At 34.1% G+C, this 18,422-nt stretch overlaps 1 protein-coding gene across 6 annotated transcripts in view; it reads right to left on the bottom strand.

Moving 5' to 3' along the window:
• The window catches only part of MLIP (muscular LMNA interacting protein), a 266,818-nt gene that overhangs the window by 30,599 nt on the left and 217,797 nt on the right, over nucleotides 1–18,422 (bottom strand). The gene's annotated exons all lie outside the window — the stretch shown is intronic.

Here is an 18,422-nt window from a genome sequence, read left to right as displayed (position 1 = left end):
ATATTTGTATATATCTAAGAAAGAAAAGGGTTATTTTTTTGCAAATATTTAAGTGCCACTTATATTTCTGAAATTTTTACATGTAAGAAAATAATTTGACCATAGTTTAACCTATAGTAAAACCTCTTACAACATGAAATTTATGACATGAAACAGTCTTTATTCATCTTTGTGTATTCATCTTTGTGTCCTCAGGGTTGAGCACAATTCTCAATGCATTAATGCTTTTATTAATGATCTAAGAACTATGCTTTTAAAATGCTTCTTTAATGATGTGGTATTAGATTTTATTCTGTAGCATTCCTGAGGTGAGTCTCTTGTAGACAACATATAGATGCTCATATTTTTTGTCCATTCTATTAGTCTATGTCTTTTGATTGGGGAGTTCAAGCCATTAACATTCAATGTTATTACTGTAAAGGTATTACTTCTGTTGTTATATTACACTATTGTCTATCTTTTTACCATTTAATTTACCCTTCCTGATAATCTTCATTTCTATATACTCTTCTCCAAGTCTCTCACCCTTGTTTTCTCCTTTCATGTTGCAGCACTCCCTTTAATATCTCTTGTAATTCTGGTCTTTTGGTAACATATTCTATCAGTTTGTTTTTGTCTGCATCATCTTTGAACTCACCCTCATTTTCAAAGGACAATTTTGCCAGACACGGAATTTTTGACTGGCAGTTTTTCTCTTTCAGTACTTTAAATACATCATACCACTTTCTTCTCTTCTCCATGATTTCCAGTGAAAGGTTGGCACTTAATCTTATCGAGGTTGCCTTGTGCGTGATGCTTTCCTTTTCTCTTGCTGCTTTCTCAATCTCACTTTATCTCTCATATTTGTCATTCTGAATAGTAATTCTGTCAGGGTAGGCCTATTCAGATTTATTCTGATTGGGGTGTGTCGTCCTTCTCCAACATTGATATTTATGTCTTTATAAGGGTTGGGATGTTTTCAGTCATTATTTCCTCAAATATTATTTCTGCCCCTCTTCCATTCTCTTTTCTTTCTGGAACACCAATAATATACGCTTGTGTGTTTTATGTTGTCATTCAATTCCCTAAGATCCGGTTCCATTTTTTCCATTCACTTCTCTTTCTGTTGTTCTTTCTTTTCCAGTTCAGATGTTCTGTCTGCAAAATGACTAATTCTGTCTTTGAGCAATTCAAATCTGTTCTTATGTTCCTCTATTGTATTTTTAATCTCATCCCCATCATGTCTTTCTATCCCATAAGTTCTGTTAATTTTCTTTGCAGGCTTTCAAATTATTCCTTTTTTTTTTTTTTTAAGATTTATTTTTATTTCTTTCTCCCCCCCATCCCCCCAGTTGTCTGTTCTCCGTGTCCATTTGCCATGTGTTCTTTGTCCACTTCTGTTGTCAGCGGCATGGGAATCTGTGTCTCTTTTTTGTTACATCATCTTGCTGCATCAGCTCTCCGTGTGGGCAGTGCCATTCCTGGGCAGGCTGCACTTTTTTTCACGCTGGGCAGCTCTCCTTAGGAGGTACACTCCTTGCGCGTGGGGCTTCCCTACGCGGGGGTCACCCCTGCGTGGCGCAGCACTCCTTGCACACATCAGCACTGCGCATGGGCCAGCTCCACATGGGTCAAGGAGGCCCCGGTTTGAACCATGAACCTCCCATGTGGTAGATGGGTGCCCTACACTGGGCCAAGTCTGCTCTCACCCAGTGTCTTCTAAATATCCTTTATCTCTTTAGTCAAATTTTCTTTCAATTCTTTAAATTGTTTGGGAGAGTTGTGTGATTATCATTTATTAATTGTCTTTAATTTTGTATCTCTTCAGAATATTTGGTGTGTTCCTTTGACTAGGCCATCTCTTCCTGTTTCCTAGTATGACTTGTAAATTTTTGCTGATGTCTAGGCATCTGAATATGTTCCTGAATTTACTCTAATGGACAATTTCTCTTTCTTGCCTATTGTTTTTTTCCACAGCTCTTCTTTTATATTTGGTTCAATTTATTCTGAGTCTTTAAAATTGTCCAGTTTAAGTTATCAAAATCATGCCAGGAACTAACTAATTGGGCACAGATTTTCTCCCAGAAGAGTGAGGAAAGAGCCAAAAGCAATTTCCAAACCGGCCAGCAGATGGCACACATCAGTGCACCTTTCCATAGAGAGGAAACCTTTGTTTTTTCTGTTTGGTTCTGGCCAAAGCCAAGATTCAAAGCCGGCTTTTCTGCATGAATTCACTGAAGAAAAGCCCCCAACTCCCCCTCCCTTTTTCCTGTATCAGTTGAAAGGGAGGAAGAAGTCTGTCCCCCTCTCAGCAGCTGCAGTGAGCCAGCTTAATTTCATGGTAGTAGAGGAGATGAGCCCTTCCCAGCCCGTGGCTGTTTGGTAACTCATGTTTGTTGTTTCACATCATCTTCTCTCTGTCCCTCTCCTTCCTGGGAGCTGTGAATCACTGTCCTGGCCTGCTGACCCTTGGTATTTTCTCCATTCTTTTTATGAGACAGTTGAGTCCTACCTGTCTAATCCAACACTATCTTTCCCTCTACTCTAACTTTTATATTTCATTCTTCATTTCTGTGGTCACGTGTTTAATTACCAAGAGTTCTTTTTGTTCTTTAAATATTCCCTTTTATAGTGTTGTTCTTGTTTTATGGAGGCAATATATTAGCTGATCTATTTGAAAACATTAATATTCTCCCTGGATAATGTTTCCTCTACATTTTTCTGTTTTGTTTGGTTGGTTGGTTTTGTTTTACTTTGTTTAGTGTTTGTGTTTATCTTTCATTTTGAGGTCTTCCTCATGTATCTGGATATCCTTAGTTGTCTAATTCTGTTTTAGAGTCAGGAATTAAAAGCCCTTTGGAAATTCCGAGCACATGGATGGGCTTTCAGACTAAATTTCATTGTACAATAAAGCCTGATGTCTTTCCTGTTTGGACTGGTCTGACTGCCTGATGAAGACTTTTCCAGTCTCCTGGCTGGAAAATAAATTCCTGGTGTTCTGAGAGGTGAATGGGGGAAGACAAGGGCATCTCAGCATTCACTATACACAGCATCACTCAATCCCCTTATCTTTTCAATAAAATTCCACTCTCCTCCACTGGACCAGGTGTCACCAGACCAGAAATCCTTCTTTCATCTCTCCAGAATGGTGAATTATTCTTTTAGAATTGGTGAAATCAGTCATTCAGAAACAGTGATGGAGAGAACTGCTTCTTAAATAGTTTTTCCCATATCTTCCTTATGTTGGATACTGTTCCTTTTCCCTCCTTATGTTGGGTACTGTTCCTTTTCCCACCTCCAATTCCTAAGCCTTTTGAGAACTTTGAGTTAGAGACTGAAACGATACTCAGTTTTCTCCACAGCTAGTTTAGGATTTAGCTTTCTAGTGATTGCTCTGTCAATTTCCTCTCACCAAGATACTTTTCTGCTTGGTCACACTTGGTCAGGAAGCAGTATTCTTTAATGTGCTGTGGGATTCTGTTTGCTAAATTATTTGCACTGATATGCATAATTAAGTTTGAGTGGAGGTTTTCTTTTGGTGCAGTTTCTGTTGGATTTTGATAATGATGTTATACTTGCTAAGTGAAATAATTTGGAAAATATCCTTCTATTACAATAGACTTCAACTGTTTAGCATGGAAATTATTCATTGTTTGGAAGATTGTTAGATCTCCTATGAAATCATTTGTGACCTGGAACTCCTTGAATACAACATCTTTGTCATTTTTTTCTGTTTTTTTCTCATGATAATTGGCTTAATGGAGTCTTTTTAAAGTTTTTATTTCGGAAATCATATTTCCTGGAAAACTATATTTCTGTGATAAAATATTTATTCCATTTGGCTTTTCAAATTTTCTTACATTCAGCTGAGAAAAGTAGACTTTCAGTGTCCTCTCTGTTTTTATTTCCACTGGTATATTTTGTATTTTATATTTTCCCTTTTTATTGATTTATTTAACTAATGGTTTATTTATTTTATTGAAAAAAAGATTTTATATTTATAATTTCCATAACTTTTCTGTTTTCCAGTTATTAATCTTTTTTTAGCAAATCAATTTTACTGGTACATATTAATAAAGCATAAATCTACACGGAGTGTCCAATCAGTGGTATCTGGGATAATCACATAGTTTTGCATTCATCACTTCAATCATTTTTAGAGCATTTTAATTATTCCAGTAATAATCATAAACAAAAAACAAACAAAAAACTCATCAACTCTAACTCTCTCTATACTTCCCCTGCCATACATAGCTGCTATTCTGTTTCTGTCTCTAATTTATTTGTATTTAAATTTTGTAAAAAAGTATCATATGTGCAATATCAACCATATTCATATTTTACATGAGGTTTCACCATGCTATACAGTCCCATGTTACATTTTTTAGCTTTCCTTCTAGTAATATACATAACCTTAGACTTACCCTTTCAACTACTGTCATACCCATATAATAACTCTGCTAGTTACAAACACACTTAGTGGTGATGTGCTTTCACCATTTCTATTCACTTCCAAAGACTTACAAACAACGTTTTACCAATTCTGCACAGATTAACCCTCAGCTTTCCATTCTCTACCCTCATTCTATTTACTGGTGACCCAAATTCTAACTATTAATTCCATGAGTTAATTTTTTTAACCCTTAGAAATTTCTTTCTTTGCTTATTTATGCAAAGGATATTTTATTGGCTTTACACTTTCCAAATAGAATACTTAACTGATTTATTTTTATTCTCTTTCTTATTCATTCATTAGGCATATTTACAATTAGAAATTTTCTTCTAAGGATTGTCTAACTGGATTCTGTAAGTTCTAATAGACAATAATTTCATTAGCTTTTCTCCAGATAAAAATTGTGTTTTGAGTTTCCTCTTCCATAAAAGATTTGTTATAAAGCAAAATTTTCAATTTCAAAAAGGAAGAGATTTTTTGAGTGTTATCCAACTTTGTATTTCATTTATTTTTTTTATTATCATAGAAATTTGTCTGTATTATTTCTACCTTGAGAATTACTGTTTCTTTGTGCTCTCGTATATAGTAAGATTTTGTGACGGTCACGTTGTTTTGTTTTGTTTTGTTTTATTCAGCCGGTCCTTGTTAAGATTACAACCATACCTTTATTTTTGTTTGTGGTACCTGCTGGAATACTTTCTCTTTTTTCAAGTATTCTCAATCATATTGTTTTAATTGTGTTTTAATAGGACTTCATGCTTCTGTTTCTTCTTTTTGCTTTTGGATGCCAGCATAATAAAGGGTAACTAATTACTGATTTTACAACTGCAAATAACCAGGAACCTCACTTTTATTCTTGGAAAGAAAAACAATCATAATGCATCTTGAAGTTTGTCACTTTTTAAAATAGTTTGCCATGAGATAACTTAAGAACCTCTGTATAGTCCAAAAGACTTGCATGATCATTGTCTATCTCATTATTGCAAAGATTCCAGTGAGTTTCAGAGGTCTTGCCTACTTCCTCTATGGATGTTGATATGCCTGCCACATCATATCACAACCTTTTATATATTTTTTTTCTTCTATTAAGATTCCTCGAAATATACTAAATATTCATCATTTAGTTCTACAAAACTAAACATTATAATATTGAGTACACCCATATCTTTAATCTTTAATTATTACTGAAAATTACATGGCATCTGCATGTACTGGAGACTTACTTTGCAAATATTTTACTAATTATGATGTCATAATAAAACTCAAGGCAAAAATATGCAGTTAGTGCTAAGTAGATATAAATCATTATATCAATAGTTTTAATAATTTCAAAAATGGTCTACCTCTTGTTAAATTCAAGTACACTATCAATATTTAAAACTACATTTATGACTAGTAACAAGTTTATACTAGACATAAGAATTGTGTCACATCTGCCATTTTCTTGTTGCTTATGTCTATATGAGCAGTAGTATATTCAGTCTAGATTATTTTTGCATATGTATATGAAATCATTTGTCCATCTTGTGAGGATTATTTTGCTTTAAAGTACCTCAAATTATAAATGTCATATCCAGTTATCTGCAATAAGGTGTAATACGCTGAACAAACAGCCCAGCGAGGGCCCCTGTCCGTTGCTCCAAGTTGGAGAAACCATGACTCTTTCCCAGGAAATCTCACTCATGTGATATGTGACTATCTAGCACACAAACATAGACCTACAAAGGGGACCAATGTAAACCCATACAAATCATAAAAGCTTAAACTCTTTCCTATTATTTTGATCAAGAGATGATACACTTTTTGAACAAAGGTCCAATTAGTAAATATTGTAGATTTCGTGGACCATCTGTTCTTGGTCACTTTACTCAATCCTGCCACAGTAGCATGAAAGCAGCCAGACAACACATAAATGAATGGGCATGGATTCTTCCAATAAGTTTATTTACAAAAACAGGTGGCAATCAGTTTGGCCCATGGCTATAGTTTTAGATATAAATAAATAAAAATAAATAAATAAATAAAAATCTTGATCACTTGTATTCTGTGCCCCCCTATTCCATTCCAATGAATAATCTTGAGATTAGGTACATATGACTTTAGAGATAGTTATTTTAAATGATTCATGAAAATTAATATCATTTTACCTTGCTTTTGCATTCAATATATGCATATTTAAATGTTCTAGTTCTTTGAGGGCAAGACAGGAATCATAAAATAATCTCATTCATATTTCTACCAGTGAGATATAACATAGTTATTTCTGATGAAATGTTTAGAACTACTTTTGACTTGCTTGAGAATTATCTTAAGTATGAAAACTACTTACGACAATTTTTTTTCAAGAAAAGTAAGCTTACCAAAGAGCTGAATTTTTTAAAAGGGATTGTTTTGGCTGATTATAGTATCATACCCTATAAAACTTCAGGAAGACAAGAATTCAAGAAGCAAATAATATCAAAGTTTTTTAGAGAAAAATTAGCAGACAAATATGCAGAGTGAATAAAATAATTTAGCTGTGTTTATTAGAGAACTATAGCTCTCCCAGTATTAGGCTTGGACAAAGACATTAGAAAATTAATGCTGCAGCTCTATCTGATTAATTCATCACTCTACAAAAAGTCCACTTTGTACTCAGCCATCAAGTCAAACTCTTAACTGTGGAAGCTGTTGCCATTGCACTCCAAAAGGCATTTTAAGGCACTTGGGGCTCGTCTCATTAAAGTCTGCACATCTGAGACTCTTTTGTTCCATCCTGGCATTTTAAAGCCACCATCTCTCGTGTGGTTTGGAAGTGAAGGGTGAAAACTCCACTTTCCCTTTGGTGCAGCTGTCTCTTCTTCACAGGATGAACATTATCTGTCTGAGTATAAGATGCCTTTGTGAACTCAGAGCACCCTTGGTGAAATTATTGGAGTGCTTAACTCCATCCTCTCTCCCTTCTTCCCACGTCTTTTGTAAAGCAACACTTATTTTCTGCCTTCCTGTCTAGAACGTACAACAATTTAAAATCAGAATCATAGCATCTCTCTGCTATAGCTCTTAATTTAAAGCAACATTCTGTTTTTAAAAAAAGTCAAGAAGTATTATAGTGTGCTCTTAAAGAGGGTCTCCATTTAAAGTATATCATATTTTGCTGATATCATTAAAAAAAAACCCAAATTATTAAGAAGTAAAAGATGCTAATTTTCAACATTTCACTAAGATTAATCCAATATAGATAAGTAGGTCTCTTATAATTTAGGAATAATTTTTAACATATTGCATAACGGCTTTTCATATGCCCTAATTTTAAAGACTCCATATGCATTTTTAAAATAGATATACTTAAAGCAACACTTACCTATTTCCAATCCTGATTTGGACCAAAAAACACCGACACTTGAGAAATATGAAAACCATTAGTGTATGCTTAGCTATTTCAAGTCCTCTATCTAATTTTTAAAATTAAAAAAATCATTAAAACATAATTTTGGAGCTAGGCTTTAGAAAATTTTAATGCTTAAAATTTATGATTGTCTGACTGCAAGTTTCACAGAGCCTGTGATATTAGACAAGTATAAAGATATTTGATGGGGCACGCTCAAGAGAAAAGAAAGTGAAAATATTTGAAATTAATCATAGTTGGCAGTAGAGAGTTAAAAGTTGAATTTTATGTCTTTCTATATACACAGTTTAATTCCTGTCCTACACTGCTGACCTGGATGTGTTTGGAGAACAGAAGCAATTTAAAAAGAAAAACTCAAAAAATAGCAAAAAAGAAACTTCAGTGATTTCTCATAAGTATGATAAACTGAGGAGAATCTATTTGGTGACCCTTTAGCAGGAAGCCAACCCCCTTTTAACAATAAACATTTGAATCCTACATTCCCTTTTAAGTTTCCAGAGACCCTCAATAGTGACTATTGAATTTAATCATGATACATACAATGAAGTGGGTATTATAGACCCATTTTTCCAAGGATGAGACTGAAGCCCACTCAATGCCTATGTTCTTTCCATTGCATTTTATCATGGTGTTTATTCATTTGCAGAAAGCAGGAAGGTCAAAGTCTCCAGTTGTCAGTACTCAGAGTAAGGTCCCTTAGTGGACCAGAGTTCCAGGCACATCACCTCTTCTTGCAGTAGGAGGCCATGAAGTATGCAGCCTGAGTGTGTAGTGGATCATTTAGAATGAGGACATACAAAAGTTGCAGAGAAAGTTGAAAGAGGAGCAGAAAGGAGACAGAGTTCAGAATATTTCAAACTGAGTAGAATCTAAGATCTGTGAGGTCAGGGACATTGTTTCACTTCTTGTGGAATCACCAGTGCCTGTCGCAGGGCCTGGCACAAATGTTAAATGATTGAATATTAATAGTAGAGAGAAAGTAAATGAGTGTGGAGAGAAGTAATGACGCCACTATGAAACCATAGCATTGCTCAGCATTGCAGGAACCACGTAACAGGGAATAATATTTGGAGATTTTAGCCAGTTCTTTCTTCCCCATAGTCCTGTGTTCTATGGTCCTCCCAGAAACCCATGCAGTTAAGAATTAATTCCACTTGCAGGTGTCAGAGTAGGAATGTTTAAACAGACTCACAAAGGGAAAGGAAAGAGTCAACTTTTGGATGAGTTTCAAAATAGAGCTTGGGAACCCATGGCCAAGGACATACTTTGGGAGCAAAGGCTTTTTAGTTTCAAAAGCATATGACTGAGAATTATCCCTCTGTTCCATCTTCACAAGTGGACCCAATCCTGAGCCAGAGTTGGTGGTGGTTAAAATAGTCCCTGATAAATTTGGGGAATCAGAGATTGGAGGAAATTTATGAGCTGATTTCTGATTGGCAAGATACACAAGTTCCTCTGTGCCTAGGTTGATATACAAACTAGCAGGGTATATACAGTCAGAAAAGCCTTAAACACACACAGACACATGCACACTCGAGCAGCTCTGTGAGATGACATTTTGTGTGGGAAAAAATATCTTTGAAAACTGGTTGCATTTAAAATAGAGATTTGTAAGCATAAGAATTATACCATTTCAAAGAATGGCAGAAAAGTTTTACTAAGTGTCCAAGCATGGTTAGTGGCTTAAAATTTTGTTCTTACTTGCTTTATACCTGCAGGTCTCTCAATTTCTATGAGGCAATAGGACCCTCTATATAAAGCATGTGGAAAAACAAACTGCTGTAATTCTTCTTGACTTCTATGTCATTCAGTGCTTCAGGAACTGCTCTATCTTTGTTACAAAAACCAGTAATAGACCATGGGTTTCTCTTGTTTTATTATTTCCTGATAACATTTTAAAGCTAAGATAACCTGCCTAAAAATATCAATTAATTTCTATACAATTGATCCTAAACATATTTCGATATCTTTAAATGTAAAAATAAACACTTTATTTTGAATTTCAGATCAGATTGTGAACAAACAAGATAGGTTTTATATTATGCCATTACAAAATTTGTATATTTAGGTGAATTAACTGCAGAATTCATATAGTACCCATTAATAAAATGTTACTGTTTTAAAGAAAAATGATCTTACAGTTTTTAATATCTCCAAATTTTGGTTTTTTAATCCATTATTATCTTAACAAGAAATTTAATTGAAAGAATTGATATTCTGCAATTAAATTATTTTTCATGGGAAAATACAAGTAATGAAACTTAGAAACTATAGTTAACTTAGAAACTATAGTTAACTATATTATTAACTATAGTTAATAATATAATATATTAATTATATTAATTATTAATAATTATATTAATAATATAATATTAACTATAGTTAATAATATTGTAATATTTTTATAACAAAGGAAAGGAAGTACTATATCAATGCTAGCAGTAAAAAAAGAATATGGGATTTAGTTTTGAAGATGTGAATATGGTCGAGCAATTTTTTAAATTTTTTCATTTTTTCATTAACAAGGAGAACTTGGTCATGTCATTTAACTAATCTGTACTTATCTATTCATTGTTTAGAAAACTGGAGAAACAACTGAGTTTGTTTTTAGGATTAAATAAGGGAAGGGAGCCCGGACAAGTTTTTTTTAAAGTATTGCTTCCATAATTTGTTAAACTGCATGTATTAGTCAACCCCAGGGTTACTGATGCAAAATACCAGAAATTGGTTCGTTTTTATAAAGGGTATTTATTTGGGTTTTTATAAAGGGTATTTATTTGGGGGTAGGAGCTTACAGATACCAGGCCATAAAGCATAAGCTATTTCCCTTACCAAAGTCTATTTGGAACAAGATGGCTGCCGACATCTACGAGGCTTCAGGCTTCCTGGGTTCTTACGTTCCTGGGGCTTGCTTTTCTCTGGGTCCAAGGTTCCTTTCTTCCTGGGGCTGGCTTCTCTTTCCTTTGCGTTCTGACTTCCCTGGGCTCCAGCTTAAGTCTTCGGCATCAAACTCCAATGTTAAAACTCCAACATCAGAACCCTCAACTCTGTTCTTTGCCATGCCTTTTATCTGTGAGTCCCCACCCCTAATCATAACTCAATCATGCCCAGGTACAGATCAGATTACAAACATAATCCAATATCTATTTTTGGAATTCATAACCATATCAAACTGCTACACTGCCTTTTGTCTGCTATTTTATTTTTTGAACTCGAAATAAAGTTTTCAAAAAATTATGTTTCTAATACAGAAATTGTCACCCAATACCACATCACCTACAGAACAAGATTAAAAAGCAAAAAATTTCTGCAAAGTTTTTGCAAGAATTATCCTAGAGTCCTTTGTGATTAAAGAACAAGTAAATCAATGTCATGTTGTCTTCAGCATTTAAAGAATCAGAGCAGGGAGACTGCTATCTGTCTGAAACAGAATCAGAAAACAGGAAGGATTTGCTAAGGAATCTTCACTTTCAATTTAAGGATGATCTTCATTTAAATTTTATGTTGCCTACTTTGTCTTCCTATTCAGGATATTTCCAACAGAAATAGTTGTTATGTTTGCCAATAAAAAAAGAAAAAATTAGTAGAAGTGAAAAATATCAGAATCCTTAAAAAGATTATTTTATACCTTTGTCTTTTATATCTATCTACATATACATGTAAATATATACATATATGTATAGTTTTTAAATGAAAGTCAGTGTTGCTTGACTTGAAATGCCCCTTGCAGGGATGAAGTGTTGAGCTTCATTAGTTATAGTTTAGAGGGAGCTAGAAAAGAACCAAGAGATGAGCCAGTCCAGGGTTTCTCAACTTGGGTACTGTTGACATTTGGGCTCGATATTGCTTTGTTTGGGGGTGGTCTTGTGCATATCAGGATGTTCAGCAGCATCCCTGGCCTCTACCTACTAGATGCCAGTAGCTTTCCACAGTTGTGACAACCAATAACATCTCCAGACATTGCCAAATCTCCCCAATGGAGCAAAATCACCCCTCCTTGAGAACCACTGGTCTAGTCAACTTCTCTCATTCCACTGCTGAGGTTTCCCAAGTGCACTGAGGCCTCTATGCACCAGGCACTGTGTTAGGTACTTCTCCCCAGAGAGGAGGATAGCTGGGAGCTGTTTCACCCCATGGCCTTGACTAGAACATGGACTTCAAAGCTCTTTCTGCAAACCAAGTTGCCATAGTTTCCCTTTCGTTCAATTACACTAAGTGACTTAAGTTCATCAGATCCTGCTTGGACATAGGTTCTGAAACAGGGAGGTGAAACCAGGCTGACCCTACAACATCTTGCGAAGGAACAGTTCTTCTACAACATGCTATTCATGGAAAGTCTTCCTGGAAACTGTGTAACCTAAGATTGAGAAAAACACCATTTCTTGTGAACTCTCAGAAATATGATGTTTATTCCATTATTCTGAACAATGGAACAAACATCATGTATACTTGCTTGATAAATATTATATGTACTTGCTTTTATTTTAGCAGGTGAAATATGCTAGGCCTCCCAACTTTACTATGAAACAAGATAATGGTAACTAATAAGCTATTAATAGTTTCCATTAAGTTGTTTATTTGCTTGGTAAATGTAGTTTTTTTTATTTTCAAAGACAAATAATATGGAAAAAATTAAAGATCTAAAAGCCCAAAAAACAAACTAATATTTGGATGCCTAGGCTACAGTAGGTTACCTTTCATTTAGGATATCTGCATTTGAGATAAGAATACTAGTTTGAAAAAACTCTAAAAACCTACCATTTTTCTCCAATCCCTGAGGGATGACCCATTTTGAATTTATAAATTTACCAGAGATCTTCCTTTCCATCCTTGAAACAGAAAAAAATATACTTCATTTGTTTTTGTTTGGGGGGGAGGGGTGTTGTTGTTGTTTTGTTTTGTTTTCTTCTTTATTTTCTTTTAAAATATACATTCAAAAAATATAAGGGCCCTGTATACCCCCCACACCCCCACCCCACTCCTCCCACATCAACAATCTCTTCCGTCATTGTGGCACATTCACTGCACCTGGTGAATACATTTTAGAGCACTGCTGTACCACATGGACAATGGTCTATATTGTAGTCTACACTCTTCCCCCATTCCACCCAGTGGGCCATGGCAGGGCACACAATGTCCAGCATCTGTCCCTGCAGCACCACCCAGGTGCAGTTGTTTTTAAATCTTCTTTTTTCCATATGTTTATTTTAAATTACTGGCTTCTATAGACTGGATTTCTCAAGCCATCTTTCATTTTTTTAATGGAATTTTAAAAAGTCTGTTTCCTAGTTTTCATTCTCTTTTCTGTGCATTCTTTTGGTTGCTCTTTTCACTTAGATATGTTGTTTCCTCTGTCTAAAGTACCTACCTTAAGTTATTTTATCTGAGATCACAGAGAGGAAGAGAATGTTCCCAGTTCTCTTCACATAACTTACCTTTAAATTTTTCATATTTTACTGTGACCTTTACATTTGTTATCATTCAGAGTCTGTTCTAATCCCATCCACATTTTAATATATGTAACAATTTCCCCAGTGCTTAGTTTAAAGATTATAAAATATTTTCCAAAACTCCAATCTTAGCATTTATATTCAGAAACTAAATCCAGTTTTTACTATGCCCTCCTTTATGTATGTACTGTACCTTAATTCCATTTTTCATAAGTCAAAGGAAATAAAGAAGAAAAAGCACAAGCTCCTCACTCTAATTGTATTTCCTAAGTATAATTTATTTTTAATTATCCTCTAAATAATTTTAAGGCAGGTATAGATTTGAAACTTTATAGAAAGGTGGTGAAGGAATAATTTTAACAAGTCCTGGTCTCACAAATTGTGGTCTAGTCGTACAAAAATGTGGTGTTTACTATAGGAAAAAACAATGCTTGAGTCATTTGATTATTGCCTCAACATGTCTATTCACATGTTGACTTTAATGCAATGTGCAAGGAACAGGTTTAGGAGAGAGACTCCTGTGAAGTAAAATGTAGGAATGCATTTTTTTTCTTTCCAACAGATGAAATCTCTAATTTTAAATTCCTTAATAACATTTATTTTGTATACTATTTGAAGTTTTTTACAATTGCCCCCTCTTTCAAAATTTGATGGTTTAATACTTTTTGGATGAAAATAAAGTAGAATTTTTAAATTATATTTTAACATGACCTGTTTTTAAAATGGAACATATTTTATGTGAGAAGTTCTAAACATGACAATGGCCAATCCCATTTGAGTAAATATATGTAGGAAACAGCATGGGTCACCAAAACATAGAAGAATACATCTGTACAAAACTTTCAAATTGTCATTGTTTCATAGCAGATTGGAGTACCTACTTAGATACTGTAAATGAACCAAGTATTTGTTAAGCAACAGTGGCAGTTTGATATTTTTTATGAATTCCAAAAGAGATATTGATTATGTTTGTAAATTGGTCTCTTCCTCTGGGCATGATACCCTTTGATTGTATTAGATTCAGCTAAGATGTCTTTGATTAAATTATGTTAAGATTAGGGCTTTGATTTGACCACATCATTAGGGCATGCAGAGTTGAGACCCCACCCCCTTGATGGGCTGATAAAACAGACTCTCATGAGGAAGGAGACACACAGGAGCAGATATGCAGGAAGAAAGAGTGCTTATAGACATGGAAGAGGCCCTGGGAAGAGAGATGACCCTGATAGTCTACAGCTGACCTTGTGAAGAGAACAGAGCAGCTGAGCCCAGAAAGAAATGAGCCCAGGGAGAGAAATGAGCCTTACACTAGGCTACAGCTGAGATCAGAAGAAGCTGGACCCATGGATTCTTAAGAGGAAAGAGGAATACTGAACCCTCACAGACATCGCCATCTTGCTTCAACGTGTGGCAACAGATTTTTGGTGAGGAAGTACCTCTTATGGTACCTTGAGCTGGACTCTTTGGGACCTTGTGACTATAAGCTTCTACCCCAAATAAGTACCTTTTTATAAAAGCCAACAGACTTCTGGTATTTTGCATCAGCATCCCTTTGGCTGACTAATACAGCAACTAATGCTTCAGAGACAATTATGATAAAATGGCAAATAAGTCTTCTTTGTTGTTGTGTTGGTTTTTTGTGTTTTTTTTTTTTTTAAGTAAAATTTATCAAAGAACTTCCCCTATACAAGGCAGGTAAAAAGAAGCAGAAAAATAAGTCTCCTTTGACACTGTAGGCAAGGTACAACAAGGAATTCCAATGCTGTATTTCCAATCTTCCAAACACAATATGTACACAAGTTCAAGAGAAAACTAAATCCATAAAAGGGGAAAGATGAAATCCTAAGCTTGAAGAGGTGACCCTATCTGATTATAGCTGGATGTAAAAGCAAATGTTGTGTCTGAAGGACAATTTCTTAAAAGGTAGAAACTAAAAAAGCAGCTAGCTTATATTGATGATAAAATTTCTACTATATAAAGTACATGTCCTAGTCATGATAAATTGTCTATTAAATATAGCACAGGAAGGAAGGGAGGCAGAGAGGGAGAAAGGAAGGAATAGAAACAAAGAAAAGAAACTAGAAAAAAAGAAAAACTCAAAATGATCTTATTGATTGAAAAAACAAAAACAACATGGTAAAACTTGAAGACAACAAATCTATAATGTTAACTCTTCCAAAAGAAATGTAAAGCTATAAGGAATTTCAGATTCTCTCTTCATAAAACAATCCTGCAACTCACTCCATCATTTTGATACCTAAAATGTTAAACATTTTAAAACCAAAAGATATTTAACCTTGTAAAAGTTTAGCCATAATAAAAGATACTTTCATGATAGAGGCAAATGAGCCATCTACATTGAGAAACAAATGCTGAAAAAGTAGTAAACTGTGGCAAAGCACATGATTTAGAATAAAAAGCAGTATTTTCAGCTTCACCTTTTGACAAAGATGGGTATTTTCCATATAATATTAACACATGGGAGACATAAGAAACTGAAGTAGAAGTTCACAGTTGAAAGGTAACTTGATGAATCAGATCAAAATCTGAAAGTCACCCACATAATCGTTAAAGTTGAATGTCAAACAGAGAGTATGGTAGGGAAAGGAAGTGAGTCAGATAACTAAGAAAAATAAGAAAAGAAGGAATGAAAGTACTATGATGAATAAAATTCTCTATAATTTTCCTTTTATGTTCTCTGTGAGGTAGGGAAGAAGAAATTCTCTAAATGGTCATTTTCACACAAAATTATATTCTTTCCCCCACTGAAGTAAGTTAGAAGGAAAATAAAATTTAAGAGGCATACATGCTGGGAAACCTTATTTCTCAAAGAAAAAAGAAAAATATTACTGGGAAAATCAGATGAACTAACAATAGACTCCCCTGAATTCGACACAAAACCAGTTTCATACATTTCTCTAGGTCTTTAAGAAGGTAATGACATATTTGATATCGGGATGAGTTGCTAATTTATAAGGAAAGAAAGAATATTTTCTATAACTTATATATAAGTGAGATTTGCAATTGCTTTCCATATTAAATGGAGAAACTTCTGTGAAGACATCACTGTTATCTAATTAGGAAGATTAAATGACTAGAAAACCATCAATAAATTTTGCAAACTCACAAGCAGTCAGAATAAACTAAAAACTATTTGGCTCTGTAGTATCTTCATTCTCACCAGTGAATTGATTTTCCAACCGTCTGTCTTCTGGGTGTCCATTTGGCCAATCAATTCTGTTAATTATTTTCCACCTCTACCTTTAATTATCAGTAGGAATATCATACTTCAAAGCATATCACCATAGTTCTAAATCCATATGTGGAGTGTGAGGATATTGTGTAATGAATTAGAGGGACCACAAAATTGATATAATAATGGATTTAAAGGTAATTTCAAAGAAGCATAACCTTCATTCTGAAGAGTTGTTTTTTTTTTTTTTTAATCCAACAAATATAGAATGATACTTCCTGGCTTATGCCATTTTGATGTAAAAGTTGTTGATTAATAAGTCTCAATTACTTGATTATGCATTTGGTTTCAAACTTTGCTTTTAGTACTCAGAAGCTGTTTCCAGGCAGATTTTCAGTTCATTAGCAGTTCAAAAGGCTGCCCAGTTGTACCTTTTTGAGCTACAGTAAATACATTCCTGTCTGGTCTCATCATCTTTAGTGTCTGACATTTTGTAACAGAGAGTTTTGAAATCATATTTTATGGCATTGAAGCTGCTAGGGGAAATTTATTGACTTAACAATCCCATCCAACATCTCCTGTCATGTGGAACTGTCCCCAGTACAAGGCAGATTAGTGAATGTGAGCTGCCTCAATTTGGCCCAACTGTCTGGCTCAAGAATTTTCCATTACATGGGTAGGTGAAATCAACTGAGTTTGGAACCGTTCAATTTACACTGTGGCAGTAGTATAAGAGAACACAATAGTGACCAGAACTGAATTTGAATATATTTTCTTCTATTGAAGTTCTGATAAAGTAGCAGTGCTATTATACATTTTTATTATTCAGTTTATTTTTTAAGTAGGTCTAAGCATCTACACTTGTGAGCTGTCTTTGGTATCAGGAAAAACAAGTTCCTCTGCCTCCATCGTAGATTCTGGACACAATGAGATTGTAGTTAAATCTCAATATATATGCAATTTCCCATATATGCTGTGCCCCAAGTTTCCATTACATTTTCCTCTTTTGCAAGGTCAGTGAATACCAGAGGATGTCTGGAAATCTGTTAAAAGCTCTATGCTGGACTTCTTTCTGCAGACTTTTATTACTTCCCATGTTCCAAGCTCAAGGTGGGATACAAACAAGAATAAATTGGTAGAAAGAAAATATAAATATGATTATGTCTGTGACATCTTAAGAGCTGCAGAAGTCTTCAAGCTTTCAACAAATTATCTGGAAACAGATTAATGTTGTAACAGAAACAAAGTTCTAAACTTGCTTCATAGGCAGGAAAAGCAATGAAAAGAGATGACAGCTCCTTTTAATGAGAAGAATATCCTGCGCATGAAAATGGAATTTATCATTTCAGAAGACAGTAAACGGTGATAAAGTAAAGGAAGATTAACTTGATATTCTAAAAGGAATCTTGTTTGGAGTAAAATGCATGTTTGATAATATATTAATATAGAAGAATGAAATTATTTTATAGCTTTAGATCATATTTTGAGGAATATAGGTGACATGGCTAATAAGTGAAATTTATTTTACCTATTGCCATTTTTTTCATATAAGCACTAGAATATTTTTATATATTTTTTAATAATCCCATACTGTCTAAAACTTCACATTAGGCCTCTAAAATATTAGTATCATGCAAGCTATATTTAGCCATTGATTTGGTAGATGATAGAAATATGTTTCTTAAAAGGAATTTCCACTTTTATTATGTGTGAAATTAGTGAAGACAATCCTATATATCAGTAAGATTTCTCTGTTTAATTTCAAGGCAGGATAACACTGTATCCCACAAAATTAAAATAATTGTCTCTATCATTTTTAATGATTTTTACTGCCTTTCTTCTAAAAAAACTCTAACAGCAAAATCAAAGCATTCATCACAAAGTATATATAATTTATATACATATAAACTATATATACATATAAACATATAAAAGTTTATATACATATAAAGAGAAAAT

The sequence above is a fragment of the Dasypus novemcinctus genome, chromosome 11 (assembly GCF_030445035.2).
Source record: "Dasypus novemcinctus isolate mDasNov1 chromosome 11, mDasNov1.1.hap2, whole genome shotgun sequence".
Taxonomy (NCBI): domain Eukaryota; kingdom Metazoa; phylum Chordata; class Mammalia; order Cingulata; family Dasypodidae; genus Dasypus; species Dasypus novemcinctus.
This window is presented reverse-complemented; position numbering and strand designations above follow the sequence as displayed.